The 12,987-nt window shown below is 51.1% G+C and overlaps 1 protein-coding gene and 1 pseudogene across 1 annotated transcript in view; both read left to right on the top strand.

Annotated features, from left to right (window-relative positions):
- The window catches only part of LOC115635670 (zinc finger protein 436-like), a 340,481-nt gene that overhangs the window by 254,669 nt on the left and 72,825 nt on the right, over positions 1 to 12,987 (top strand). The gene's annotated exons all lie outside the window — the stretch shown is intronic.
- On the top strand, positions 2,780 to 4,468 carry LOC115635722 (annotated as a pseudogene).

Below are 12,987 nucleotides of genomic sequence, written 5' to 3'. Positions count from 1 at the left end.
GTGGGAACAGCAGATTCACTTCTCCTATCTCACACTCACTCCAGGGCAGACACACTATTTAAACTTTTTTTTTTTTTTGGCCAACCCTCCAGAGTTATTATAGGGGAGAACCTTATCACAGGCCTAAAGATATGCTGTTGCTGTCAAGTCCCACCCCCAAAATATTTTAGCGGGAACAGCAGATTCACGTCTCACGCTGGTGGAATCGCCCTTTTTTTTTCTTTCTCCTGACCGCGCAAAGCTGAAATCTTAAGGGGAGGAGATGAAGGAGCACGCCAAGTGACTAAGTTTAAAGCTTTATTAACCAAATAACAGTGGTGAGTGCTGGGTGTGCCCCATGTCACTCAGAGGGAGGAAGAAAGTGTTAGTGCCTAAGCCCTAACCCACTTTCATACTTATACACGCACAACACAAGGCTGGCCAAGCCTGGGTGTAACGTAAGAAGAAGGGGGGAGTGTAGATGAGATTTCTGCCCTGTGCACAGATCATCGATGGTCTGCTGTAAATCTCTGTCTTGCTTCAGCTCTCAAGAGGGTTTTAAGCCCTGGGTTCTTCTGGGGGCTTTCTGACCAGGGACCCCATATCCCCTGTGCTCTCTGTACCAGGCCGAACTGGCCTTCCACGGCTCCTTTAGCTTCCCCAAAACATACCGGTTTCAGGGTTGCCAGACTGTGTTCCCACTTGCTGGCCTTCACAATCTTCTTAGTTTTGCAACCCCTTCAGTTTTATCTGACTAAGTTCTCCTTTCTCAGGGCTGGCTGGGGTTGGGATACAAGCTTCTGGCAGTTTAGCAGCTGAGAGCTTGTTTTTGTGCGCTTGCCTTGAACTGCAGTTTCAGTCCTTATCTTCAGGCCTGGCTGGATCATCAAGTTAACCCATTTCTTTCTCCCTTCCTCCCTCTTCGGCCTCTTGTAATCTGCAAAGGAATCTTCCACTCCATACTCACACCTTCAACCCTTCTGTGACTTATGAGTGTAAAATAATATTTCATTGAAAGGTGACAGGGCCAGAAATAATTAATTAACTCAGATGACCTGACTGATGGGTGAACTGTAGAAACTGGTTAGGAAGATATGTAAATGAATAGAGTTTTGAAATGCAAGTCTGCATTGTTAGAGGTAAAAGGGTAGATGTTCGCTCAGGTCTTGTGATGTAAGCAAACAAGTCTTGTCTATTGCTATAGTTTTAATTCAAAGAGCAAAAAAGGAATATTAACATTTATGATGATACTTGAGTGAAATAGTATTATTGTCTATGTGTCTCTTTGAAGGTTATGGTAACCTGTATCTGAACTGTTTAATGGATAAATTACTCTATGCTAATTGCCAGGATGTTTGGGAGAAGGCATTAAGCCTATTGTTTTCTCAGGCTGAAAGGCTGCTGGAAATGTATAAGAACCCTGGGACACGATTCTGCTTTATCTCAGATCTGCTTTGGGTTTCAGAAGGGGGAAACCTTAAGCCACAAGGATTGAGATCCCCAGTCACTGACTGGACTCACCCTGAATATGGACATTGGACTATAACCTATGGACTATTTCTAAAAAGCCTTTTGGCAACTACAAGCTCACCTCTACTATGCATCTGAACCTCAAGAATTGAATTCAAGTCTGTATGTATATTGATCTTTTAACCAACACTCTCTCTTTTCTTTTTTAATAAATGTTAGCTTAGTTAATAAGAATTGGCTGTAGCATGTATTTTGGGTAAGATCTAAGTTATAATTAAACCTGGGTATGTGGCTGAACCTTTGGGATTGGAAGAACCTTTTCTTTTATATGATGAGATAAGATTTTCAGGAATCATCATCATACCTGACAGGTGTGTCTGGACGGAGGCCTAAGGCTGGGAACTGTGTGGATTGGACTTCTAAGTGACCAGTGAAGCTGTTCTGTGCTGGTTGATAAATCTAAGTATCAGAATATCCACCAGCCTTTGGGGTTTGTCTGTCCCATTTTGTTTGCAGTTCACCCTGATTGAGTGACCTCAGTTGGCTCCCATTGGCAGCACCGTCACACCTTCCCAAGATACTTTCCAATGCATATAAAAGCATTAGCAATATACAGTGCTTGTACTTACTCAGGGGACCCCATCGGGGGCAATTTTTATTGTGACACCCTGCCCCGGGATCCCGTCAGCCATCTTGAACCTGGGCCCTGTGCATGTACAGCCCAGCAAACTTGCTGCTCCCAGGGTAAATAAACCCAGGTGGCTGATCCCTGACTGGTGCGCTCAGCACTGTAGACAAGAGCCACTTGGCTCCAGCATCAGCAGATTCCTCCCTCCCACTGAGTTGGGAGCTGCAGTAAAAGCCACAGAGCCATGCCTGAAGCAGGGAGCTGGGTAGGTAAATCTGTGTAGTGTGTGTGTGTGGGAGGGTTCCTCAGGCTCTGTGATGGATACAGAGTGGTCAAAGGGCTACTGGTATCAAGGGAGCTGGAACTGGGAAGTTGACTCGTGGCTTCCCATCTAATACCCCTTCTACAGACCCCACGCTGAGAGTGGGGAGTGGAACCCAGGAGTCCTGGGTCCCAGTCACCCCTGCTCTAATCCCTGGACACCACTGCCTTCTCACCATGCTGGGAAGAGAACCCAGAAGTCCTGGTTTACAGACCCTCCTGTTCTAACCCAGTGAGAACCCAGAAGTCCTATCATCAGGAATCAGGATTCCTGGGTTCTCTCCCCAGCTCCGGAAAAGGGCACATGGATTTGTGTCCCAGCCTTTCAGCATTTTCTCCTGGCATAGAGGGGCCTCTTGCCTGCAGAAAGCAATGGGCCAAATGGCAAAGCAATGGGCCAAAGGGCAAAGCACGGTGATGCAGATCTTGGAGTTCAGCAGAGAGCTGGAGCCCGGGAGGTGACTGACCAGAGTCTGTTTACCAAAGAGGAGCCAGACTTCCTGCTCTCATGGGGGTTTAAATGGCTAGGGCTGCAGCAGAGCAACTCCCCCAGCAGGGTAAAGACCCTGTATCCCATTCCCCACTCCCTGAGCCAGCCATTCCTGCTGACCTGGGGCTGGATCAGAAACAGCACCTCCTAGAGGGGAAAGGTCCCAGAGCCCATTTCCTATAACACCTGCTGGAATGTCCCTTCCAGCTGCTGCCATACTGGGTCTCCCCATATCCCCTGCTTGCTCCTCCTCTCTCTGCCAGGTCCCAGCTCTGGCTCTGATAATCACAGAAGTGTGGTGCTCACCACCACCAGAGCAAGCTCTGGCACAGTGATAGCCTTTCTGGGGATCCCCTACACCAAGCCCCCACATGTGGGCTTTGTGCTTCCAAAACCAATTCCCCATCAGCCCTGGAGCCACATCCTGGAGGCCACTGGCTTTGGCAATGGCTCCTACCAGCCTCTGCTTACTGATTACTGTGATGCCTACATGTGGAGGCCCAAAACGGTGCAGTCCAAGGCCTGCCTCTTTCTCAACATCTGGGTGTCCCATCCCCGGCCTCCCTGCATCAGCCACCATCCTTGTCTGGATCCATGATGAGGGGGTGGGCACATTCTCAGGTGCACCCTCCGTGGAGCCCCAAGATGGCCGTTTTTTAGCTGCCACCAAGAGTGTGAGTGTGCCTTCCATGAACTACCAGCTGGAGGTGCTTGGCTTCCTGTCCCTGCCCCTGGCTGCCCTGGGGAATGCTGGCCTGTGGGACCAGCACCTAGTGCTGCGCTGTCTGCGGGAGAACATGGCCGCATTCGGTGGGGACCCAGGCCATTTGACGCCTTTTGGCCAGAGCGCTGGGGCTGCGTAGGTTGACTTCCATCGCCTCTTGATGGGGAGCCGCCCGCACTGTGCTGCTGAGTGGTGCCTTCACCTCTTCCTGGGCTGAGTTTAGCCCAGAAGCCACCAAGGAGGTAGGCTGGGTGTTGGGCCATGACCTAGGCTCTGCTGATCTCAGTGACACTGCCATCGTGGGCTGCCTGTGGGGCCATGAAATTTTAGGAAACACACAATGTGCGCGCTGACTGTAGACAGGGATTTCCTGCCCAATGTGCCACCAAGACTCTTGGAGGCCAGGCACAGCCAGCCTATACTCTCCTGGCTGGCGTCACAGCCAACAAAAGCTACTACATGATCATTGGTTTCCTTAGCTTCACTGGGATGAACACCAGCCCCATAATCTGGAAGGAGCTGCTGGAGGTGCTAAGGGTGACAATGCTGGGGCTGCCATGGGAGCCTGTCTGGGTGGTGGCACAGTGGTACAGCCAGGAGGGGCATGGCCTGGTGTGGTACTGCTGCACCATGTCTCACGTCATCAGTGACTATCATGTGGTGTGCTCCATAGCCAAGACAGCCAGGTGGCTTGTCTTCCCCCAAATGGATGGGGATGCCACATGGCTGTAAGGTGCCCTATCTGTTTGGGACCTTGGTGTCTATGGGGGGAGCCAACCACATGCAAATGGAGGCTGAGGCCAGACTCAGCCGCAGGGTGATGCGGTACTGGGCAGAGTCTGCCTGGAGCAGGTAAGGGAACCCCTAAGAAGGTGCAATCCTAAGTGCTGCCCTTAAGTTTCAGCTCCCTAGCCACCAGCCCCTGCTTGTCTTACAGCTGACGCTACTGCCAGCCGGCCTGGATCCAACTGCACTTTCAGCTTCTCTCCACAAATCCACCTTCAGTTTACACCAGGATCGGGCAGACTATGGCCCATGGGCCACATCCAGCCTGCCAGCCGATTTAATCCAGCCCTCGAGCTCTCGCTGGGGAGCAGGGTTGGGGACCACTCCACATGCATACCGCAGCTCTGTGTGGTTCCCGGAAGCTGTGCCATGTTCCCCTTCCAGCTCCTATGCATAGGGGCAGCCAGGGGGTTCTGCAGGCTGTCCCTGCCCCAAGCACTGCTCCCATAGGTCCTATTGGCCAGGAACCGCAGCCAATGGGAGCTGCCGGGGTGGCACCTGTGGACTGGGCAGTGTACAGAGCCGCCTGGCCGCCCCTCTGCTTAGGAGCTGGAGGAGAGACATGCCACTGCTTCTGGGAGCTGCTTGAGGTAAGCGCCACCTGAAGCCTGTACCCCTGACCCGCTCCTGGGCCCCAACCCTCTGCACCCTGGCCCTGATCCCTCTCCCAGCCTCTGAACCCCTTGGCCCCAGCATGGAGAACCCTCCTGCATCCCTCATCCCCAGCCTCACCCCAGACCCTGCACCCTGAGCTTGAGCCCTCACCCCTCCATGCCCCAACCCAGAGCCTCTTCCCTTGCTCTGAGCCTCTCAGTCCCAGCCTGCAGCACCCTCCTACACCCCAAACTCCTCATCCCTAGTCCCACTCCAGAGCCTGAACCTCCACCCAGAGCCCTCTCCAGCCTTGTCGCACACCAACCCCCTGACCCAGCCCAGAGCCTCCTCCCGCAACCTGAACACTTCATTTCTGGCTCCACCCCAGAGCCCACAACCCCAGCCAGAGCCCTCACACCCTCCTCCACCCCAACCCCAATTTTCTGAGCATTCCATACCCAGCTGCAGCCCTCAAGCCAAAAAAGTTGCCCACAGCCAGTTTACACTATAATTTGGTGTCCCCAGGACTAACCAATAGAGTCGATTACTACTAAATCACAGCATTGCTGTTCATGCTTTCATTTTCTCCCCAGCCCCCTACACCTAGCACTCTAAACAAAACAACAAAATGTTCTCTATTCAGTCAGAAATTCAACCTAACCTTGGTCCTGATTACCCAATCTGGGCCTCTTGACTCTCAGGTTATGGTGAGGCATGCTCCCCACTCTCTAACACCCACAGGCTCTCAGCCTTTCTGCCCCGTTCATGTGCCTGCGCTCACACAGCTAATGCAAGAAATATTGTGAGCATGGAAGCTGGGGAAAGCCCCAATTGTGCTGCTAAGGGGTACTGCCTAGAGATTGGGATGTCTATGCAAATTGCACCCACCAGCTGGTCCTGAGCCCCTCCCATTTCTCCATCGGAGCCAAAGAACCATACCAGATCAAACCTGCAGCTGACATGAGAGTAGCCACTATGTCCCTGCTTCACCTCCAGAGGGCAGCCTGCGACTTCAGCCCTGTGAAAAACAACATGGAGGGGTGGCCATTTTGGAAGAGGGAAAAACTGGATTGGTTGACTCTTGATCCTTCCTAGCTCATGGGAAGCCTCAGTGAGACCTGGCTGAAGAGTGTGGGTGGTTGGGTATGTCCTTGTCCCTCTCTGCTGCCACCTGCAGGAGTGAAGGACACCTGGTCGGGACATCCTTCTGTCTGCCCCCTTGTGGCTGGAATTCATTCAATTTCCCCAACTATATTGACCAATTATTGCATTTCCCCTCAGGAACCCCAGAGGGGCAGGAGGCAATGGGGAGTAATGGGCTCTTTACAATGCCATGGAGAAGATTTTTTCCTGGGAATGGATTGGAGCCAGTGTCCCCTAGTGGGAAAAAGAACCCATAATACACTCCCATCACCCAGTTCCCTCTTTCCAAAGAGTTGGGGAATATTCTGGCCTCCAGATAAAATCTGGGGATAATCATCCCATCCCTGGGCCTCTGGAATTCACATGCCATGGGCCACCTCTTGACTCTAGGCCTGGCTTTTTGGTGGTAGGACAGTAACCTCCATGCCTTTCTCTTAGCCCAGCCCAAAGGAACCTCTGAACCAGCAGGGGAGACAGAACGTGAGAAGGGCTGAGCTCTGCGGGGAAACACACGATCTGCAGCAGGAAAAGCCCAGACCCCCTCTGCCCTCTCAGCTATGGGAGTTAGGCCCATATTCTCATGGGTATTTAGTTGCTGAATGGGAGTTCACTGCCTAAACAGCTTTGAGGATCTTGGCCTAACTCTCCTAGTTGGGCATCGATAGCATTTTTTTGTTGTAGTAATGCTGACTGGCACTAGATGGAGACAAGATCCAGCACACTCATCCCTCTTCCTACCATCCCTACAGTAATACCTTTATGTGCAGTATAAAAATAGACCCCTAGATGTCACTGTGGAGGCGGAGCGGTTCCCTGGTCAACAGTGGAGACGAAGGAGGGATGTGATTGCATTTTCAAATCCCTGCTTGCCAGTGCATCAAGTTAATAGCCAAAGTTAATTGGCTCAGAGCCCTGCTTTGTCAGTGCAATAAATTTGTTAGACTACAACAGTGCTGTTTATTGCTGCTTTACCAGTGCATTAACAGTATTAGCTCACAAAACTATGAGCTAATTTTCTTTTTACAAGTGAGGCTCATCACAGGTTTTATTCTAAACAAATCCAAGTATAACTTAAGAATGGCCATAATGGGTCAGCCCAATAGTCCAGCTACCCAGTATCCTGTCTTCTGACAGTGGCTGGTGCCAGATGTTTCAGAAGGAATGGCCAGAACAGGGCAATTATTGATTGATCCATCCCCTGTTGTCCAATCCCACCATCTGGCAGTCAGAGGTTTAGGGGCACCCAAAGCATGGGGTTGTGTCTTTGACCATTTTGGCTAATAGCCATTGATGGACCAATCCTCCATGAACTTATCTAGTTATTTTTTGAACTCAATTATACTTCTAGCCTTCACAACCTCCCCTGGCAATGAGTTCCACAGGTTGACTGTGCGTTGTGTGAAGAAATACTTTATTTTGTTGTTTTAAACCTGCTGCCTATTAATTTCATTTGATGGTTCCTGGTTCTTGTGTTATGTAAAGGAGTAAATAATTCCTTATTCACTTTCCCCACACTTTTTATGATTTTATAGATGGCTCTCATATCCCTCCTCAGTTGTCTTTTTCTAAGCTGAACTGTCTCAGTCTTTTAAAATCTCTCTTTTAATGGAAGCTGTTCCATATCTCTAATCATTTTTGTTGCTCTTCTCTGTACCTTTTCCAGTTCTTGAATACCTTTTTGAAGATGGAGTGACCAGAACTGCACACAGTATTCAAGCTGTGAGCTCACCATGGATTTATGCAGTGTTATTATATTTTGTCTTATTATCTATCCCTTTTGTAATGATTCCTAACATTCTGTTAGCTTTTTAAAACTGCTGCTACACATTGAGTGAATGTTTTCAGAAAATGCTCTACAATGACTTTAAGATGTCTTTTTTGATAAGTAACAGCTAATTTAGATCCTCATATGTTAGCTATATAGTTGGGAACATGTTTCAATATTTATTATTTTTAGATTAATTTCTTCTACTGTATATTATTGAACTGTACCCTTTTAAAACATCCCTATTATTAAAATCAAACTATAAAACAAGCCCCCTAAAACACCTGCTAGTTGGGTCTCACTACCCAACACTGGGCCACTCACTCCCAGGTTAGGGTAGACCACTTTCACCATTCACCAGTTTTCACATGTTCTCATCCCTTCAGTCACATGGCAAATGTGACAAAGATCGTGAGTGTGGAACACAGGGAAAGCCTCAACTGTGCAGCTTTGGGTGTCTGGAGAAGATGCAAATATGGAGATTCTTGGAGGTACATGCAAATTTCACCTGCCAACAGAGCAGGAGCACCATCCTCTTCCCTCTGTACCCTCATTGGGGAGCTAGAGAACTATGCATGAAAATTAGCTGAGCAGCAGGTAGGAAGGTGGCTGCCACCTGCCATTTCACCTCCAGAAGGAGCCAAAGAGCTGCTTTTCCCACAGGCCAACTCAGCCACCTTTGCTACAGGCAACATCAGGAGCGGCGCCAGGGTTTTGGTGCCCTAGGCGGGGGTCCTTCAGCACTCCCGGTCGTTGGTGGCAATTCTGCGGCGGGGGGTCCTTCTGCCCTTCCAGTCTTAGGGGCACTTCGGCGACAGGTCCCGGACCAAGTGAAGGACCCACCGCAGAATTGCCGCCGATGACCCAGAGTGCGAAAGGACCCCCGCCTTCAAATTGCAGCCAAGAGCGGCATAATGTCACCCTCCCAAATCCTGGCGCCCTAGGTGACTGCTTAGGTGCCTAAATGGAAGTGCTGGCCCTGGGCAACATCCCTGATACTTGCCCATTTGCTCCTCTGGGAGCAATGGGAGGTGGTGGATGTATTTACAAGCAGCAGCCGCAGTGTAGCATGCAAGGGACCTAAGCAGATGGTGGACATTATAACTAAGTGCAACTTGTAGCTTCACTAGCATCAAGAATAATAGGAATGTGGCCATTCTGAGTGATGGCATAGTGTCTTCAGTGTCCTTGTGAACAACGGGAGGTGATGATCATCTTTGCTAAGGGCAGCCTCACTTCTACCAGCAAGGGCTGTAGGCAAATGGCAGGCATTGTAATTCAGGACAGGTTGTAGCTTCAGTTCCACTGCGAACAATGGGAGATGATGGCCATCTTCCGTCAGGACAACATGTGCCTTCATCCTATGTAGAAGGATGTGTGAATTTGATGGCAGCCATATTAACTGAGGGCAAACTGTGGCTTCACCTTCCTCCCAGTTTAGATTGTCCTGTCCATGCCCCCATGTTTCCCTACCACCCTAGTGTCCTTCCCTGGTCTGCCATATCCCTCCAGGCCCACACTGACCTTCTGAGAACACAAAGGATGCCCTTCTTCCCTGAAGGCAGTGTGGCTTCAGTCTCATTGAAAACAATGGGTAATGGTAGCCATCTTTACTAGGGGCAGACTCAGTGCCGCCTAGAAGGGCTGTAGGCCAATGGCAGCCATCATAACTGAGGGCAGTCTGTGACTTCAGTCTCATTGAGAACAATGGGAGACAGTGGCTATATTTATAAAGGGCAACCTGTAGCAACACCCCATATGAGGTGAACGGGATGCAGCAGACATCTTAACTGAGGGCAGCCTGTGGCTTCACTCTCATTGGGAACAACAGTGGATGGCAGCCATTTTGAAAAGGAGTCCCTGCATGCAGCTGGAGCGTGTTCCTGCCCCTGCCTGGTATGAAACTCTGGGGGGGGGGTGTTGAATTTCTCCCCAAGAACCCCATGGGGGTAGGGAGGAGAGCAGGAAGCAGTGGCCCCTGCAGTGACCCCATGAAGCAGAACTTATTCTGCATCAGCACAGAGCCACCCCAGATGGAGGGAATATTGCCTGTCCAGCACTGCTGCTTCTTGGCATTGCTGTTCATCGAGAAGCCAGGCCCCCTCAGTGAGCAAAAGGTCCCATGGCCCCCCACCTGTCTGAGCCAGCCAGTCCTCTCCCTCTGGGACTGGATCAGAGCCAGCGCCCTCTAGAGGGGAAAAGCCTCATGTCCTAGTCCCCCCTTTTCAAGTGAACATGGGATCTTCTGGCATCCTTGAGGGGCAGACACCTTTGGGGAGCTCCCCCACCCCCTGAGGGTCCCAGAACCCACATGCTGTGGGGGAGCCGCAGACTCAAGCCCAGTTTGTGGTTGTTTGGGCCTTTTCAGTGGAACAATGACATCCGCATTTCCTTCCCCAGCTGAGACCCACAGAACCGCTGAACCATCAAGGGGGAAGGAACATGAAGAAGAGGAGAACTGAACCCCATGGAGGAAGCCAGGACCTCTAGCATCAAATCCCAGATGCCTTCTATCGGCTGAGCTAAGGGAGTAATTCCCCAAGCTGGGAGTCAGTAGGAGGCTGCTGTAGTAATTCCATCCAGCCACTAGATGGAGACATGATCCTATTCACTTACCATAGGCTACCTCTCTAGGTATAGTTCCTTGCAGTATGTCATTCATCCATTAGATGTTGCTGTGTGCAGCATATTGTTCCAGTCAATGTGATGTCCCTGGTAAAAAAAGGGAGACCACGCTGGAATGCGAGCTGTGTAGAGGCCTGTTTGGGTTTCTTTAATTTAGTTTAAATTATGTATTATGTGTAAGCGAGATGCATTACTCACTGTGCTAGGCTGTGTACAGATGCAGTGAAAGACATGCCAAGCCCCACAAGCTTCCAATTGCATTAGAAAATGGAAGGATTATTAGCCGCACTGTACAGGGGGGGGAAAACTGAGGCACAGAAAGATGAAGTGACTTGTCCATGGTTACATTGGGAGGTTGTGGCAGAATTAGGAACTGAACCCAGGTCTCCAGCAAGGCTGCCCAGAGGATTCAGGGGGCCCAGGGCAAAGTGGAGCAGCAGACATAAAAAAAGGCGCCACGCGCTGCGGTGCTTGTACTCACTGGGCAGTGCTCCGAGTTTGCAACAGCTGTGGCGGCAGGTCCTTCACATGCTCTGCATCTTCGGCAGCACTGAAGGACCCGCCACCGAAGACCCGGAGCAAGTGAAGGCCCGCCACCGAAGTACCACCAAAGACCCGGACCACCACCAGGTGAGTAGCCAGGGAAGGGATTCTCGGCCAGGACTCACGGCCCCCGCCCCCATGTGCGGCCCTGGTCTCCAGGGTCTTTTTTGGCTTGAGATCCACATTCTGGAAGATTTGCTGTACTCAGACCTAAGTTACAGGGCTCAGTGCAGGGGTGACTGGTGAAATATAAGGGCATGTTCTGTACAAAAGATCAGACTAGGTGATCTAATGGTCCGTTTGGTCTTAAACTCTGCAATTCTCTGCTTCTCTAACACCAGGACACGCTCAGCTGCTGTCTCAGCTGGGTCGTGACCCCAGTAATATCCGCATCAAACCTTCGTGGCATCTGGACAGGGTCCTGATTTGGTAGGATGGGTTTGGGCAGCTGCGCGCAGTATTTTGCCCAGCACTACAGATGGTTCGGAGAAGTGGAGGCTTTATTGGAAGGGCTTTCAGATGCCAGCCAGCCACAGGTTGTTATGCCACAAAGCAAATACAGAGCAACTCAAACACTGCCACTGCCAGAGCAAATAGAGAACCGCAGCCCTGTCCCAGCTAGCAAAGAGATTTTTCCAGGGGATTGCACATGGAACCCACAAACAAAGGGGGTTTGGACAGAGGCAGGGAACCCATGAGACACTCAGAAATAAGGAGGATTCATGTTGTGAGATAATAACATGCAGTTATATAGCATGTGCACAGAGGGGCCAGTATCCTTCCATTTTACAGGGGAAGGAAACTGAGGTAAGGCCTTTCAGGGGCAGAGTGGGGATTAGAACCCAGGAGTCCTGGCTTCCCCCAACTCTCACTCACCCACTTTCCCAGACAAAGGGATAGATCCCAGGAGTCTTGGCTTCCAACCCCCATGGCTCTCATGCCCATTAGAGCCTGATCCCTTTCTAGAACCAAGAATAGAGCCCATGAGTCCTGATTCTCAGCCCCTTCTCCTTTCTCATCCTCTAGACCAGAGGTCCCCAAACTTTTTTGGTTGTGTCCCCCTGGGAGCCATGGTTGGGAGCCAGGGCTGGGAGTGGGCCAGAGCCCTGGTTGGGGCTGGGAGCTGCAGCTGGGACTGGGTCCACAGTAAGGGGTAGAGCCAGCGCTGCAGCTGGGACCATGGTCAGGGCCAGGAGCCAGGACTGGAGTAAGGAGCTGGAGGGAGGGGCACAGCTGGGACTGGAGCCATGGCCATGGTCATGGCCGGAGCTGCAGCTGGGGCCTTGGACAGGAGTAGAGACATGGCTGGGAGCAGAGCAGGGCTGGTTGGTGGAGTGGGGAGCTGGCCTGGGCCCACCATGGTCCTGTTGAACATTCTTCCATGCTCCTCATAGTTGGAGACCACTGCACTAGACCCCACTCCCCTCCTAGAGGCAAGGATAGAACCCAGGAGTCCTGACTCCCAGCCCCACCCCCACTCTGTCTGACTATATTGTCCCCAGGCTTTACAGTTGGATAGAACTGTACTGTACAACCCAATAACAGGCTTATTAATCACTGCAACTCAGTGAACATGGGCAGGTTTCATACCTGGAGCGTCAGTGGAGGAAGAATGGACGGGGGAAGATCAGGAGGAGGTGGAGGAAGGGAAGAAGGGAGAGGAAAAGAAGGGGGGAAGGACAGATGAAGTAGGAGAGCGAGATAAATGAAGAGAAGGAGGATGGGTGGGAAGAACAGACAGAGGAAGATGGAAGGGAAGGAGGCGGAGGGAGGATGGAAGATGGGGAGTGAGGGATGGGTAAATGTTGAAGAGAAGAAAGAAGGAAAGAGGAAGCGAATGGCTGGAGAACTGCAGAAGGAGGAGGAGGGATTGGGACTGAGGACAGGCAGGGATGGAGGAGGGTGGCAGATAGCAGGCC

Source organism: Gopherus evgoodei, chromosome 15 (genome assembly GCF_007399415.2).
Source record: "Gopherus evgoodei ecotype Sinaloan lineage chromosome 15, rGopEvg1_v1.p, whole genome shotgun sequence".
Lineage (NCBI taxonomy): Eukaryota > Metazoa > Chordata > Testudines > Testudinidae > Gopherus > Gopherus evgoodei.
The sequence above is the reverse complement of the archived record's forward strand: the minus strand, read 5'-3'. Positions and strand labels throughout refer to the sequence as shown.